General features: G+C 43.3%; 1 long non-coding RNA gene across 3 annotated transcripts in view; it reads right to left on the bottom strand.

The window, feature by feature from the left end:
- Positions 1-2867: 2867 nt before the first annotated feature.
- LOC125162749 (uncharacterized) overlaps positions 2868-15845 on the bottom strand; it is a 36486-nt gene continuing 23508 nt past the window's right edge. For 2 of the 3 annotated variants that reach the window (XR_007151157.1, XR_007151159.1), the window contains exon 5: positions 6481-8698. This is a non-coding gene — a long non-coding RNA (uncharacterized LOC125162749). Of the gene's footprint in view, positions 3145-6480; positions 8699-15845 lie in introns of those variants that run through there. The other variant, XR_007151158.1, reaches the window with a different exon arrangement.

Raw genomic sequence — 15845 nt, 5'->3', positions numbered from 1 at the left:
GGTGGCAGAAATGAAACTCAAAAGAGTAGGTTATAAGTCTTGCTGAGAAATTTGGAATTTGTACCCTTGACAATGGTGAGTCACTGGAAGGATTTCACACTCAGAGTAATGTGATTATTAATTACTTATTGGTCATTCCAGTTGAATTAATGTCCCAAAGCATCTCAGACTCACCATGTTCATGTTGAATGCATTACGTTTACTTCCAAACCACCTCCCCAGTGTTGGCTATCTCAAGTGATGGCTTCAACATACAATCTGTTGCTTAACGCCAAATATCTTAGTGCCATCCTTGGTGTCTCCCTGTCTCTCAGGTAAAGTTCCTTAAACTACATGTAGTACCATAAATTATCTCAAGAATCCTTACACTTTCTCATCCTGTTACCCATATCACTAATCCAGATCACCATCCTGCCTCCTCAGGATCACTGCAAACCACTGTACCTGCCTTCTCATTGGTCTTCCTGCCTCCAGCTCCCTCCAGTTCTTCTCCACATAGCAACCCAAAAGGTGGCTCAGACATACATACCTCATCCATTGCCTTGCCCCAGTTTAAAGTCTTCCATAGTTTTTTGTTGACCCTGGGATGAAAATCAAATGCCCAAAAAGAAAACAACCTCCTCCAAAAAAATTAAATTTAATTTAAAATTTTTTTTTAAAAAAAACACTACAGCCTGCCCCCCATGACTCTATTTTGCCATCTTGAAGATACATGAACTATTACATCAGCCTGAGAAAGAAGGCCATGTTTTGAGGACAGAATTCAAAATGCCATGAGGAGAGACAGGGTTTTCTAATTTAATTCCAACGTCCTTGATTAGAATGGAATTTATTCTATAATAACAAGGAATTACACAGCCAAAATTTCAGGTTAGCTAAATTTTAGACTTTTTCTACCCACCCAAAAAGGAGACTTCAAACGTTTAAGAGAAGAGGAAGAAGGGAGGAGAGACAAACATAATTGTGACTGGTACTGGTGACAAATTTTCTGGGCCAACTAAGCCCCAAACAGCTTGATCATCACTCTTGCTGGGACAGGGCCTCTGGATAGGGGCAGAGAAATGACAGACAGACTTTCACAGGAAGAGGGCAGGACTTTGTGAACATTTCTCAGTCATTCCTGATGTCCCACCCTTCTGAGGATGAAAAAATTATTTTGTAGAGCCTTACAAAACGAGAAGAATGAGCTTGAAGAATCTTATCTTCTCCCATATTCCTGCTTACCTCAAATCCATCAGTTCACTCTGACATTATCGTAAAGAACAAGCTGTAGTTTTAATTTTTCCACCAAACAACTGCAAAGAGCAAAATCGAAGAGCACAGAGATACTTTATTTTGTGGGCTGCTTATAGAACTTTAGATATATTACTTCTATATTTTACACTCACAGAAAGGAGAGCATGAACAACATTACATGGTGTGCAGCCAAGGAAAGAAAGTGCTCCAGGAAAATGCCCCACTTCAAGTTATTGCTCCTTATTTCATCTTCTGTGCCTAGCACAGTGCCTGATACTCAATAAATATTTCCAAATAAAATTAGAAAGATCAGTGTAGGTGCACCTTAGAAATGAATAGGAGGCAGGAAACTACTCCAAAAGAGAGATCTTGCTAACCTAACCAAAGCAAACACAAAACAAGTTTTCAACGTGTGGTCCTTGGATCAGCAGCAGCAGCAGCACCTGGGAACAGGTTAAAAATGCAGACTCTCAAGCCCCACCCTAAACCTACTGAGTCGTAAACTCTGGGGGTGGAGCCCAGCAATCTGTGCTTTAAGGAATCTTCCACGTGAGCCTGATGGTTCTTCAAGTATGAGAACCATCAGTGTAGAGGCAGGGGAGATAGGAAAAGGTGGTTAGGAAAGCAAATTCAGGCCAAACAAGGTTCCGACATGTATTAGCTGTGAGACTTTAAGCATCTTCTCTCTGCCCTCATTTCCTTCTTGGTACTATGATATAAGGATACCTACCTCACCTGGTTGCTATATGGAGTTAATTCAGATAATCCATAAATAAAGTTCTTAGGTAGATGTCTGGATCACAATACGTTCTTAATTAGCGTTAAACTTACTTTAAAGATGCAAAACAGCTCCTAGACCAACAAGAAGAGACTATAAGCTAATCCATGTATTAATCCATGTATTAACTCACCCAAAGAAAAAAATCTTTTCATCCAAAGAGGGGTTGGTCATCATGGTTGCCTAGAAAACCAGAGTCATAACGCAAGATGTTGGCCAGTCACTTCCAAGTGGAAGTGGCCAAGTGATTTGGGGATGAGTTCATCTGGGGGTAAAGATAGACTCATGGGGCTGTAACCAACATTTGTGGAGTTGTTTGGCTCCACTGATGAAATTATTCCTAGTATGAGGTGATCCCTTAGACTATTGCCATGAAACATTGCAAACCTATGCTTAACTACCTTTGTTCTGATTCTATGTGTATCAAGCAAGTCTCTCACTCTTATCTGATATGAAACTGTGCCTTCAGAGAGAGAAAGTGCTTGTCATAGAGATGTAAGTATTCTGGTATGCTGGCCAGCATAATTTTTTGTCTCATTATAATTTAATAACTAGCATTCGGTGTTGTCATAGAAGTCTCATAGATCTAGTTCATGTGAGTTTGACTAAAGATGAATCTGTTATGCTGAGCTGACGAATCTATTTCTGGTCTTCCAGGGCAGAGGGAAGACCCAGGGCCATGACAAATTCTCCAAAGCAAGCATATTACATATGAAGTCTTGTGGTATTTTTCTGCCTGGATAAAATACCTTGACATTACCTCAAAATCACACACACACACACACACACACACACACACACCCTTTATTAGCTATCTATTTCTGGGTGAGAAATTACTCCAAAATTAGCAGCTTACAACAACAAACATTTATTGTCTCACAGTTCTGTGGGTCAGGAATCCAGGGGTGGCTGAGCTGGGTGATTCTGACTCAGGGTCTCTCTTCAGGCTGTGATCAAGTTGTGGGCTGGGGCCACAGTCATCTCAAAGCTCACCTAAGATGAGATCCACTTTCAAGCTCTCTCACGTGTCTGGTGGCAGGTCTTGCTGGCTGTTGGCTGGAGACATCAGTTGCCTACCACAAGGGCCTTTCCATAGGGCATAATCTGATGGCAGCTTCCCCGAGAGTGAGCTAGCAAGAGACAGAAAGCGAGTGGGGCAGAAGTCACAGTCCTTTTGTTATCTAATTTAGAAGTGACATCCCTTCATTATTGCCGTGTTCTACTCATTAGAAACAAGTCATTAGGTCCAGCTCACACTCAGGGAGAGAGGACCACAGGATCATAAATACTAGGAAGCAGGAATTATTGGAGGCCACCTTAGAAGTTACCCGCCAGAGAGCCATTTTTGTTTTCAAATGTGCATAAGTTTAATATTTGTCTTCTATAAGCAGCTCAGTATTGCCTCTCAACAGAGTCTGCTCCACTGGGTCATGGAATAGCAAACGTGGAGAAAGACACCACCCTGTCTTCTGTACATGTCCCGCAATTGTCCTTCCTTGTTGCCTCCTCTAACGTCTTCCCTTCATAGATATAATCACGCGTGGTAGTCAAATATTTAACAGTCTTATGGCAGGGGCATCACCCAGTCAGAATGGACCTGCCAATTCTTTCACATACGTGCTGCCCCTCAGCCTATTAGCAATCACTCTATAACAAAAGCTATGTAAACATATGACCTTGAAAAAATGTTTGGAAAAAGGATATACTCAGGCAGAGTGTCTTCTGCTTTCCAAATCTGAATTAGCTTTTCAGATTGTGCTGGGGCCAGGGGTAGCATGGGCAGCAGATTCTGGGCTATCTCAGCTCAACCAAAAAAAGCAATTCTATGGTTTATCTGTTCTGTGAACTAGACTTCCACAGTAAGATTATGTTTCCAAAAAAGGTAGCGAGGCTAAGCATGTTTGAGTCCACTGAGTTGTACACATTAATTGATGCTGAGAGCTGAGACCCCCTGCATCAACAGAAACTGAACAGAAGAAAAGACTGCAAACTAACAACTTTACTGTGTGCTTCAGAAAACTGTTGTTCACGGAGTTACCTGGGTGGTTTGCTCTCTGGTCAAACAGCTGTCTTATCAAGAAGGCAGTTTGTTCACTGACCCAGTAAGTCACTTCTCAGGAGGATATTTTGCTCATAAAAGCGTGCCTTCAGACCCTCACCTTGCCATGTCCACTAATCCTAAACTACTATGCCAGCTAGTTTCCTGCCTTGGAAAACCCACCTTAAATCATGAGAGCTTAGACTCCAAAATTCTGTAAGTACCTTCGACCTACTTTCCCCTTTGACTCTATCAAGGTGGTGTTTCTCCTTGCTGCAATAAGTAATAATCAGCTTTGCTTGGTCAAGAGGTTTTTATGTTGGTCTCTGTGCAGAGTCAACAGTTGGCCATCCATTCGTTCAGCAAATATTTAGTAAGCCCTACTAGGTGCCAGGCACTATTCTAGGTACTTATCACATATCAATAAGCCAGACAGGTAAGAAACTCCCTACCTCGTGGAACTTACACTCTAATGGGAATAAAGACAATAAACCAAACCTAAGTGTGGAAATATAACTCTATTATGCACTAGATTCTGATCAGTTCTCTGAAAGGAAACAAAGCAGGAAGGAACAGGCACAGTGGCACCTGCAGTGGCTCAAATTTTAAAAAAAACCTTTTTTTTACGTTTCTTTATTTTTGAGAGACAGAGTGTGAGTGGGGAGGGGCAGAGAGAGAGGGAGGCAGAGAATCCGAAGCAGGCTCCAGGCTCTGAGCTGTCAGCACAGAGCTTGATGTGGGGCTCAAACCCACGAACCGTGAGATCATGACCTGAGCTGAAGTCAGATGCTTAACAGCTGAGACACCCAGGTGCCCCTGCAGTGGTTCAATTTTAAGTGAGATGGTTTACAGTTCACCAAGAAGGTAAACATTGAACAAAGACCTGAAGGAGTTGAGGGAATGAGCCATGTGGCTATGTGGGTGTCTAGAAGAGGAGTTTCCCAGTGTTAGAAAACAGCGAACACAAGGGACCTGAGTTGAGAGGGTCCCTGCTCTGGACAGTGCAGAGGGGAACAGCAAAGAGGCCAGCGTGCCTGAGTGGATAGAGTTCAGGAGATGAGGTCCGAGAGAGAATGGGAAAGCAAATTGGTTTTACTCTGCATGAAAAGGGCAGCTGCAGAGGCATCTGAGCAGAGGGACCCTGTGTCTCACATTAGCAGGATCGGTCTGGCTGCAGCATAGAGAGACGGAGGCAGACACAGACGGAGGATGGATGCAGGAAGGATGCAGGGTGGACGCAAGGGGACCAGTTAGGAAGCTACTGAAATAACTCAGATTCTGTGTCTCCTCTCTCTGCTCCTGACCCACTCTCCCTCTGTCTCTTTCTCAAACTTAATCTATGCGAACATGGGGAGGGAAGTATGTTCTGAGGAGGAGGGGTTGCCTCCCCAGCAGATGAAAGCTGCTCCCCAGGTCTGGTGTCTTGTTTCCCAGGCAGGCAGAGAAGAGCGAGAGATGCTCTGGAGAGAGTTCTGCAGAGAGGAAACAACCAAAGGAAGGTGTGGTGGCTTGGTGGCCCTGGGCCTCCTTGTCTCGTTGTCCCTAAGTCCCCCGATTTCAGCGTATGGAGTCCATTTTAAACTGTGGGTAAAGTAAATCAATAGAAATTAAATACAGACATTTGGAAGCTAGTGGAATCAGGTTTTTGGCCAAAAAGACAACATAGCTACCCATTCCCACACTAGACATCTAATTTGTTATCATTTGCTATCACTATTTCTCTGGACTGTGGTGCTTGCTCGTACACAGGAGTTAACATCTGAACATCTTTCCCTTCTGGTTCAAAACATTGTCTTTGATATTTACTTACTCGCATAACTATTTGAGTCATGCCTGGATTCTTGTTTTAATTTTTTTCAGCTTTATTGTTTTCAGTAACTTACCAATTTGTTTCTTCTCTCTTTCTGTGTGTGTGTGTATGTGCGTGTTTAATTGTGGTAAAACTTACAAAACACACATTTTACCATTTTTTAAAGTTTTTATTTTGAGACAGAGAGAGTGAGAGAGAGAGTGTGAGCGGGGAAGGGACAGAGAGTGAGGGAGAGAGAGAGAATCCCAAACAGGATCCACACTGTCAGGGCAGAGTCTGATGTGGGGCTCAATCCCACAAACTATGAGATCATGACCTGAATCAAAATCAAGAGTCTTATGCTTAACCAGCTGAGCCACCCACGTGCCCCAAATTTTGCTATTTTAATTATTTTTATTTAGGGGTGCCTGGGTGGCTCAGCCGGTTAAGCATCCAACTCCAGTTCAGGTCGTGGTCTCACGGTTCATGGGTTTGAGTCCCGCGACAGGCTCTGTGCTGACAGCTCAGAGCCTGGAACCTGCTTCGGATTCTGTGTCTCCCTCTCTCTGCTCCTCCCCCACTCGCACTCTGTCTCTTTCTCAGAAATAATAAACTTTAAAAAATACGTTTATTTATTTAATTCTAGTAAGCTTTACACCCAATGTGGGTCTTGATCTCATGATCCTGAAGTCAAGAATCACATGTTCTACCAACCGAGCCAGCCACACGCCCCTAATTATTTTTAAGTGTACATTTAGTGACAATTCAATTGCAGTGTTGCACAGCCGTAACTACTATCCATCTCCAGAATATCATACCCGACGGAAACTTTGTACCTATTAAACACTCAATCCCTGTCACTCTCTCCCAAGCCTCTGGCAACTTCTACTTTTTTCCATCTATTAATTTGTCTATCCTAGGCACCTTGTTTGCATGGAATCATACAATGTGTAGCCTTTGATGTCTGGCTTTTTTCCCTTAGCAAGATGTTTTCAAGGTTCATCCATGTTGTGGTATGATCAGAATTTCATTCTTTTTAAGGGCTGAATAATATTCCCTCGCATGTATGCTACATTTTGTATATCCATTCATCTGTTAATGGACATTTGGGCTATTTCCTCTGTTGGGTTATGGTGAATAGTGCTGCTACAAACATTGATGTAAAAGTATCTGAGTTCCTGCTCTCCATTCTTTCGGGGAGTGGAATTGTTACATCATATGGTAATACTATGTTTCAGTTTTTGAGGAACCTCCTTTTCACAAAGGTCACAACATTCTACATTCCCACCAACAATGTAGGAGGGTTTCTCTATATCCTCACTAACACTTGTTATTTTCTCTTTCTTTCATTTTTTTTCTTTTTCTGAAAATAGTCATCCTAATAGGTGGAAGTGATAGCTCACTGAGTTTTTGATTTGTATTTCCCTAATGATTATGAGGTCGGGGATCTTTTCGTGTGCTCATTGGTCATTCGTATGTCTTCTTTAGAGAAATGTCTACTCAAGTTATTTGCTCATTTAAAAATTGGATTGGTTGTTTTGCTGTTGAGTTGTAGGAGTTCTTCATATATGCTGGATATTAATCTTCTATCAGATATATATGTCTTGCAAATAGTTTCTCCCATTCTATAGGTTGGCTTTTTGCCATCTTGATAGTTCCTTTTGCTGCACCAAAGTTTTTAATTTTGAAGAAGTCCAATTGATTTTGTCTTTTGTTGACTATGCTTTTGGTGTCACATCCCACAAATCATTGTCAAATCCAGTATCATAATGGGTTTCTCCTATGTTTTCTTCTAAGAGTCTTAGAGTTTTAGCTCTTAAGTGTAGGTCTTCAATCTATTTTGAGTTAAATCTCCTATGGAGTGTAAGGTAAGGGCCCAATTTCATTCTCTTGCATGTGGATATCCAGTTTTCCCAGCACCATTTGTTGAAAAGACTGTCCCTTTCCCCTTGAAAACAAAGGTTCTGTTTGCTATGGGTCTTGTCACAGTTCTTACCAGCAAGTTCACATTCTTCTCCTAACTCTTGTCACACACACAGCCACGCATACAAACTATCGTGGGGATGTCCTGCAGAATAGCATTACCAGCATAGAGAGGCAAGCTTGTGATTGGCTGTTGGGCAGTAACATGTTCATGAGAAATGTCCAATCTTTAAGGACCAAAAAGTAATTCTCAACAGGATTCAGGGTACCTAGTTGATCTTTGCTATCCGAAGGGGGTAGAGCCCCCCACTCCATCCTCTTAAGTCAGAGGAATGAAAAAAATTCCCTTCACCAAGAAAATGCAAATGAATTTGCTTCCACTGAAAAGATGCATTGCATATAAGATGATGGTTGTGGTGATATTTTTCCAATAGGTTACTAATGTTAAGTGATTATTCTTTTAAAAATGTAAAATCGGACTCTCATACAAATATAAAACAAACGCTTGTGAAATGTTCTATGCAGCTCATTAAGTAATGAGGAAAACAAGAGGATGTTATATGACCCATCCAGAGGAGACTCAACACTGTCCACGCTTATATTCAGATAAGCAGTGCTGAAGTGAATTCGCAGATAGATGCCACAGGGTGATCTCACATTCCTCCCAACCCATTTGTTTTCCATGGACAAGAATTACTTGTATTACTATCCATTTTCCATAACTTTCAGAGTTGTAGAATACCACAGAGCAAGGAAGGCTGGAGGTAACACTGATGGGTGAGCTCATTTCAGTCTTTCCAATTTCCCTACAGAAGAAAAGTGTACTTGAACCTGTAGTACATGAGTTTGCATGGTGGGAGATTTCGCTTTTCCCGGAGCATGAAGCTTCCTATTTGACAGCTGCTACTTGTCATGGATGATTTTCTTCTCTTTCCTTGGAATAAATAAAAGGAAGAGAATGGGAGCTGAATAGGTACAACTGGGTTTCTTTCTTTTCTTATTTTATTTGTCAGTTTTCCAATAAAATATTGGATGTTCCAATAAATGCCCTAACATGCTATAGCAACCTTACTCCATTGTTTGCTTTAAAAAGTATACATATACATATGTTTTTCTTAAAACATCTCTTTAATGTTTATTTATTTTTGAGAGAGAGACAGAGCACCAGCTGGGGAGGAGCAAAGAGGGAGACACAGAAGCCAAAGCGAGCTCCAGGATCTGAGCTGTCAGCACAGAGCCTGATGTGGGGCTTAAACCCATGAACCTTGAGATTACGACCTGAGCCAAAGTCGGTCGCTTAACCACCTGAGCCACCCAGGCGCCCCCATCTATGCATTTTCAATTACAAAGTAAAAGCAAAGTTGATAACTCTCATACTTGTTCCTTTTACATTTTCAGAAGAATATTTATCAAGCATCTCCTGTGTTTTAAGAACTATTACAGGCACTAGAGACCCACCAGTGAGCAAAATAAGGCCCCTGCCCTCCCTGAGCTTACATTCTTGTGGGGGCACACAGACAATAGGTGTAATATGACATCAGACAATAGTAAGTGCTCTGAAGGGTAAGAGAATGAAGTGGATAATGTGAGCAGAAAACGGAATGAAGTGAAGGAGGAGGCCACGTGAATACCTGAGAGAGGCTAGTAGCACAGGGACAAAAACTTATAGGGACATCAGTAGCCCAGCAAAATCATAGAGGTTCATATTCGTATACTAACAAACTTTACCTGCGCCCCCACCGTGTATCAGGCACTCTGCTGCGTGCTTACAGTACAAACCCTTGGGGAGGCCAGAATATTACTATCACTAAGGATTCCTCAAGAGAAAGGTGTATTTCTGTCAGCTGATTTCTTGTTTCCTCTACCTGCCCCACCATCATACATGGTTTTCCAAAATCCAACTTCATTGATTGGCCCTTCTTCTAAAAAGCATTTTCTCTCACTTAGCCTCCACTGTATGCTCTCAGAGAACTTGGTGCATATTTGCATTAAAGCCCGCGTTATGCTTGATTGTAATAATCTCTTTGTTGTCCGTCTGCCTTCTCCACTGGACAGCACACTCCCTAAAAGCAAGCTCATCACTGTATTTATCTCTGCACTTTTGAGGCTCACCACAAAACCTGGAATATTCTGGCTCTTGATAAGTACAGGCAGAGGGGACAAAAGTAGTGAGAGTTTGTGGTCGGGGGTGGGGGAGGGTCTCACTACTTTTTCATTTCTTCCCTCTAAATCTTCTGGAATAAGTCTATTTTGGCTTTACAAAGGAAAAGCAATCCACTTTATTTCTAAAACATGAATGCACAGACTATGGCTAGCTCTTACTTCCTTTAGACAGTTTTTCTGCATGATGGCGGAAAAGCAGCAATGGCCTCGAATGAAGCTAATCCAATGACAGAAAATGGTGACAGTAACTCACAGGAAACAATGATAACAATATTCTTATAATGGCTAGAAGATCATGTAATACATTTAATAAAGATTTTCATCCAAATGGCTGGGACGGGTGTGGGGAGGGAAGTTGCTTGTGAGCTATCTGAAAAACACTGCATTCTGAGGGCTCTGAAAGGCAAAGCTCCACAACATTGATGTTACACTGCCCTCTGGTGGATATGGCACCACACAGCAAGGCTGCAAGTTCTAGGTCCACTCGTGTTTCTAGAGCTTCCCTTCAGAAGTCTTGTCTTTTTACAGTTGAATGGTACTCTCTGCAAATACCCCAGGACATAAGTTGGAGAAGAAACCCTCAAGCAAATATACCAGGTTCTGAAATTCCAGATAGTCCTCTGCTTAATAATCCTATTCTTATTACTAATATGCATAAAACAGTTGATTAAGCCTTCTCACAATATTGTAGGCTGTGTAAATTCTGAAATGATGAGACACCTGAGGCTTGCATGAAAGCAATAACTGGTCAAAGGGCACATTGGGGCGCCTGGGTGGCGCAATCGGTTAAGCGTCCGACTTCAGCCAGGTCACGATCTCGCGGTCCGTGAGTTCGAGCCCCGCGTCAGGCTCTGGGCTGATGGCTTGGAGCCTGGAGCCTGTTTCCGATTCTGTCTCCCTCTCTCTCTGCCCCTCCCCCGTTCATGCTCTGTCTCTCTCTGTCCCCCCCCCCAAAAAAGGGCACACAACACATGTGTTGGATATTTTACATAGTCACAAGTAAATACTGTGCACCTGCTGTGAGCCAGTCATAAAGATGGGCCTAGAGAAATAGTTTACTCTGAAAAAAGCATGACAGTACAGAATGGAGATTGCTGGGGTGGAGACGTGCATCTCAGTTGCCATGGCGATCAGAAATGTGTTTTGTCCAGACTGGGGCAGTTGGGAAAGTTTCCCAGCAGAAAGGAGAATTGCGCTGAGCCCTGAAGATACAATGTATATAACTGAGGACGTCAAAAGACAAGTCAGAAGACTAGAGAAGGATATCCTTCCCTCCCTGACACATGCACAAATAGGAGACTCCAGCTGGGAGATGGATGGATGTAGAATGCTCTGTACTACAGGCAGTGCTGGAGTCTTCACTATATTGGACAAGTTTTCTGGAAAGTTGAGTAACTGCTTTGGGCAATATAAATATATTTTAAAACCAGTAGCCAGTACTTTGAAAATGTGTTACAGATATCCTTATTACCAACATCAGATCTTTATAATATTCCCTCAGATTGCTCCTCCTCTTGGTCCTTCATCTTAGGAAATAGCAAACCAAACCTGACCCCCCTCCCAATGGAGTCCCTAATTATTCCTGTTTCCTATTTTAATAACACTTGGATTAAATGACAGATATTCTTTCAGAGCTTCGTTTCTTTTTCATTTGCCTCCCTCACCAAACTGAGATGTAGGACATCAGGGAACAGGCCTGAGCTCTTGGGAAAACACTGCAGAGCGGACTCGGAGAGGCAGAGCTCCACAGCACTGCTGGTTAGGCTGCCCTCTGGTGGACACGGCACCACACAGCAAGGCTGGAAGTTCTCGCTCGGAGAGGAGGATGGGGAGGTGGGTGCAGGGCATGAAGGGATTTGGAAGTCATAATGACTTCCTCTTTGGGAGGAAACTGAGGGGTGTTCAGAGATTTAAAGAAAAATAATGACAAGGGTTTCATATCCCAGATGAGCACCGTCTCCCCCGGCAACAAAAAAACAAGAAAGAAAGACAAGATCAGGTTTGCACTTGAGAAAGGTCTTTGTCACTGTGGAGTCGAGAATGGGCTGCAGCTGCAGTTTAGGGAGATGATTTGATTGAGGTAGAGGCAGTGATCTCAGCAAGACATGCCAGTGCCCTGGGCTCAGGTGGCATCGGAGGGTAAATTAGAAGTGACAGTAGAAATGAGGACAAAGAATCAACAAACCGCGCTGACAGGCAATGGGAGAAGTTCTGACTCCTTCCTGGGCAATTGGGTGGATGGTGGCATCATGTGCTGATAGGGGTTTGAGGTGGGGGGTGGGGAGCTGATTTGGGGGAACAGGCTCAGTATATGTTTTTGAACCATTGCCTTTGGGGTGCCTATGTCACACGCAAGCAGAAAAGTCCTCTAGAAAGCTGGGGGCGGGGGGACCCTGGAGCTCAGGAAAGAGGAGGCAGGGAGTGGGGCGGGGGAGGGACGGGGCTGCAAGAGCCACTGGAACCACGGAGAGGAGACCCCTCAGGAGGGGCTGGGATGTGAGACGGGAAGAGCGCCTAGGGCAGAGGCCTGGAGAACAGCAACTTCTAAGATTTATGTCGGTAAATGAGCCATCAAGGATCCAGAGAAGGAGCTGCCAGAGACAAAGAAACTTGGACGATGGGCAAGCTGATGGGAGAGAGGAAGTGGTAGGTAGGTCGAGTGCCAAAGGTCCTGAGATGTCTCCTGAGATGGAGCTGACAACTGGCTCTTGATGTAGTTCCAGAGAGTTGAGTGGTAACCTTAGTGAGCACTGTTTAGTAAGAAGCCCCACCGCGGTTTTAAATTAATACTTTTTAGAAAGCCTATGAGAGTCAAGGGATTGAAAACACTGAGGAGAGATGTTACAGAGTAACTTGCTGAGATACAGCTAATTAATCTTAGTGCTTCCTTTTCCCACCCCCACTGGAAGGCAAGCCTCCTTCCTGTGTCTAAAGCTGGGAGATGGCCTCCCCTCCTTCCAACCCCAGGGAAATCCAGAGCTTATGGTTTTAGGACCCTGAGGAGATCCTGCTTCTTTCTCCCCGGGGAGACAAGGGTAGAGACAACTTTGGAGGAGAGGTTGAAGCCTCTGGATCTAGAGAGATTAGCACATTTAGCTGCTACTGAAGAAGGGGGGCCGGCGTTTGGAGGAATGCACGGTGCATGGGCAGAATCCCTTGCCCACTCTTAGGCATATAGGTAGCTAGATGGGGAAATCACTGCAAGACGCCAGCTATGGGGGCACCTGGGTGGTTCAGTCCATTAAGTGTCAGTCCTTCCGACTTCATCTCAGATCATGATCTTGTGGTTCATGAGTTCAAGCCCTGAGTCGGCTCTGTGCTGACAGCTCAGAGCCTAGAGCCTGCTTCAGATTCTGTGTCTCCTTCTCTCTCAGCCCCACCCCAGCGTGTTCTCTCTCTCTCTCTAAAAAATAAATAAATATTAAACAAAAACAACCCCCCCCCAAAAAAAGATGCCAACTATTGAAAGGAGTGGCTGCAGGGATCGGCTCCAGACTACCCAGAATTAGTTTTACTAGAAAGCTGAATTTTGCTGAGATGCTTGAGAAATATGTTTTCTAATCTGAAAGGCAATAGTCATAAAATGTAATGACTTAGGCTCCCATTTTCTGTCCTAGGTATTTGGGTATTTGTTTATAGAAACATATCAATGCATTTCAGTCAATTTTATTTATTATTTTTTTAACATTTATTTTTGAGAGAGAGAGAGACTGGCAGAGAGTGAGGGAGACATAGAATTCAAATCAGGCTCTAGGCTCTGAGCTGTCAGCACCGAGCCCCGTGTTCGGCTTGAACTCACCAATGGTGAGATCATGACCTGAACCAAAGTCTAATGCTTAACTGACTGAGCCACCCAGGCGCCCCTCAATCAGTGTTAACTAGAGAATCAAGGAAGGAAAGTAACAATTTGCTAGAGAAGGATCATTTCTAATTTTATAATAATGTCAATTGGTTTGCTATCACAAAAGTAATACATACTTGAAGGAAGTAGCATTTGATTTTACCCTACTTATAAGCAAATAAGTTAGCCTATTGCTGTTTCTTGGGTACTAGTAGAAAACACAAGACCACTGGCCAGGTGGCAAGGACTTTATTGCTCATGACAGGAAGCAGCATGAGCATGTTTGCAAAAATCTCTTTGCCCCCAGATCCCACATGGGTGACACCGTGGGACAAACGGGTGGTGCACATGCAATGTGTTTGCTTTGCATCTGGGGAACAGTGAACTTGGTAAGGGCTCTGCTTTTATAGCAAGCAGTAAACAAGCCTGTTCTTTTTCCTGGTGAGACACGACCTTATCCCTTAAAGCTGCTGACTGCAAACTCAACCTTGAATAAGAATCTGGGCAAAGAGCAGTCAGAGCTCTGCATTCCTGGCAGACCCAGTAAGACATGTAGGAGCTCCAGAGACCTGTGGAGGATTATCTCTCTCAATAGTACTTGTTATGGGAAAGGTGAAAAAATAAATAACAAATAAAATCTACCCCCCACTTATGTTTCCCACCAACTTCATTGTGAATTTAGTTCTACGTAATGGATCCAAAGTTGAGCAAGGTTCATGGGCAACCATTGGAGTCACACATCAAGTTTTGGCGATAATATTTTTGAAACTGTGATATAAATACTCTTGTTAAGGATAACTAAAACTCCTCATCATTCTTGTCCTTACGACTTGGGACTGGGATTACTCAGGAAGGGCCACTGAGGGGTCTCCACTTTCCCAAATCTCAAGGATGGTACTTCAGGTGCCCCAAAGATGGTGCTAATGTCCTCTGTCTCAAAACATGCTGGAAGTTTCCCCACAGAGCCTACAACTGTTCACTTCTAAGCCCTTGTCTTTCACCAGCAGGCTGCCAAACCTCAGCAAGTACCCCCAAAATGGCTTAGAATAAGGACTGATCTCCACAGCAGAACACCCACATTCACTTCTGAGCTCAGAAGACCCCTGCCCCTTGAGCCATGTCACATTTCGGAACTCTTTCCGTTGCTCCACTTATATTCATTAATTACCCTTCATTCAGTTTATTAAATATATATTGAGATGCTACCAGGCTGGGAACTCTGCTAGGCACTGAGAGCTCACACTTCTGCCCTCAGGAAACCAAACCTGAGGAAATCTCAGGCAAGTATTTTTAAGCCACATATTCACTACTATGGAAGTCAACTATGCCATGTGACCTTTTCATCATAGATAAATAAGGTGCTGTATTGCCATTTAAAATTAAAGGTGCAACAAGCCTGGCAGTGTGCAAGTAGCCCAGACAGGGGCCATGCCACTCCACAGTGAGTCCTGTGCCTGGGAGAGGGGAAGATAAGGTACACACCATTCTGACTGTGGCCCCAGTGGTGGGCTGGGGGCAGACATCAGGCCTGACTGTAGCCCCGGCCACCAACACAAGTTACTCCAGACAGCACAGGGGAAGTGTCCTGCAGTTCAGCGCCACCCCAGGGATTACCCAAAATGACGAAATGGAAGAATTCTCCTCAAAAGAAACTCCAGGAAGTAGCAACAGCTAACGAATTGATCAAAAACGATTTAAGCAATATAATGGAACAAGAATTTCGAATAATAGTTATAAAATTAATCGCTGGGCTTGAAAAAGGCAGAGAGGACAGCAGAGAATCTATTACTACAGAGATTAAGGGACTAAGAAATAGTCATGAGGAGTAAAAAAATGCTATAAATGAGGTGCAAAATAAAATGGAGGCGACCACATCTTGGATTGAAGAGGCAGAGGAGAGAATAGGTGAATTAGAAGATAAAATTATGGAAAAATAGGAAGCTGAGAAAAAGAGAGAGAAAAAAATCCAGGAGTATGAGGGGGAGAATTAGAGAACTAAGTGATGCAGTCAAATGGAACAATATCCGTATCATAGGAATTCCAGAAGAAGAAGACAGAGAGAAAGGGGCTGAAGGTT

Source organism: Prionailurus viverrinus, chromosome A3, assembly GCF_022837055.1.
Source record: "Prionailurus viverrinus isolate Anna chromosome A3, UM_Priviv_1.0, whole genome shotgun sequence".
NCBI lineage: Eukaryota > Metazoa > Chordata > Mammalia > Carnivora > Felidae > Prionailurus > Prionailurus viverrinus.
This window is presented reverse-complemented; position numbering and strand designations above follow the sequence as displayed.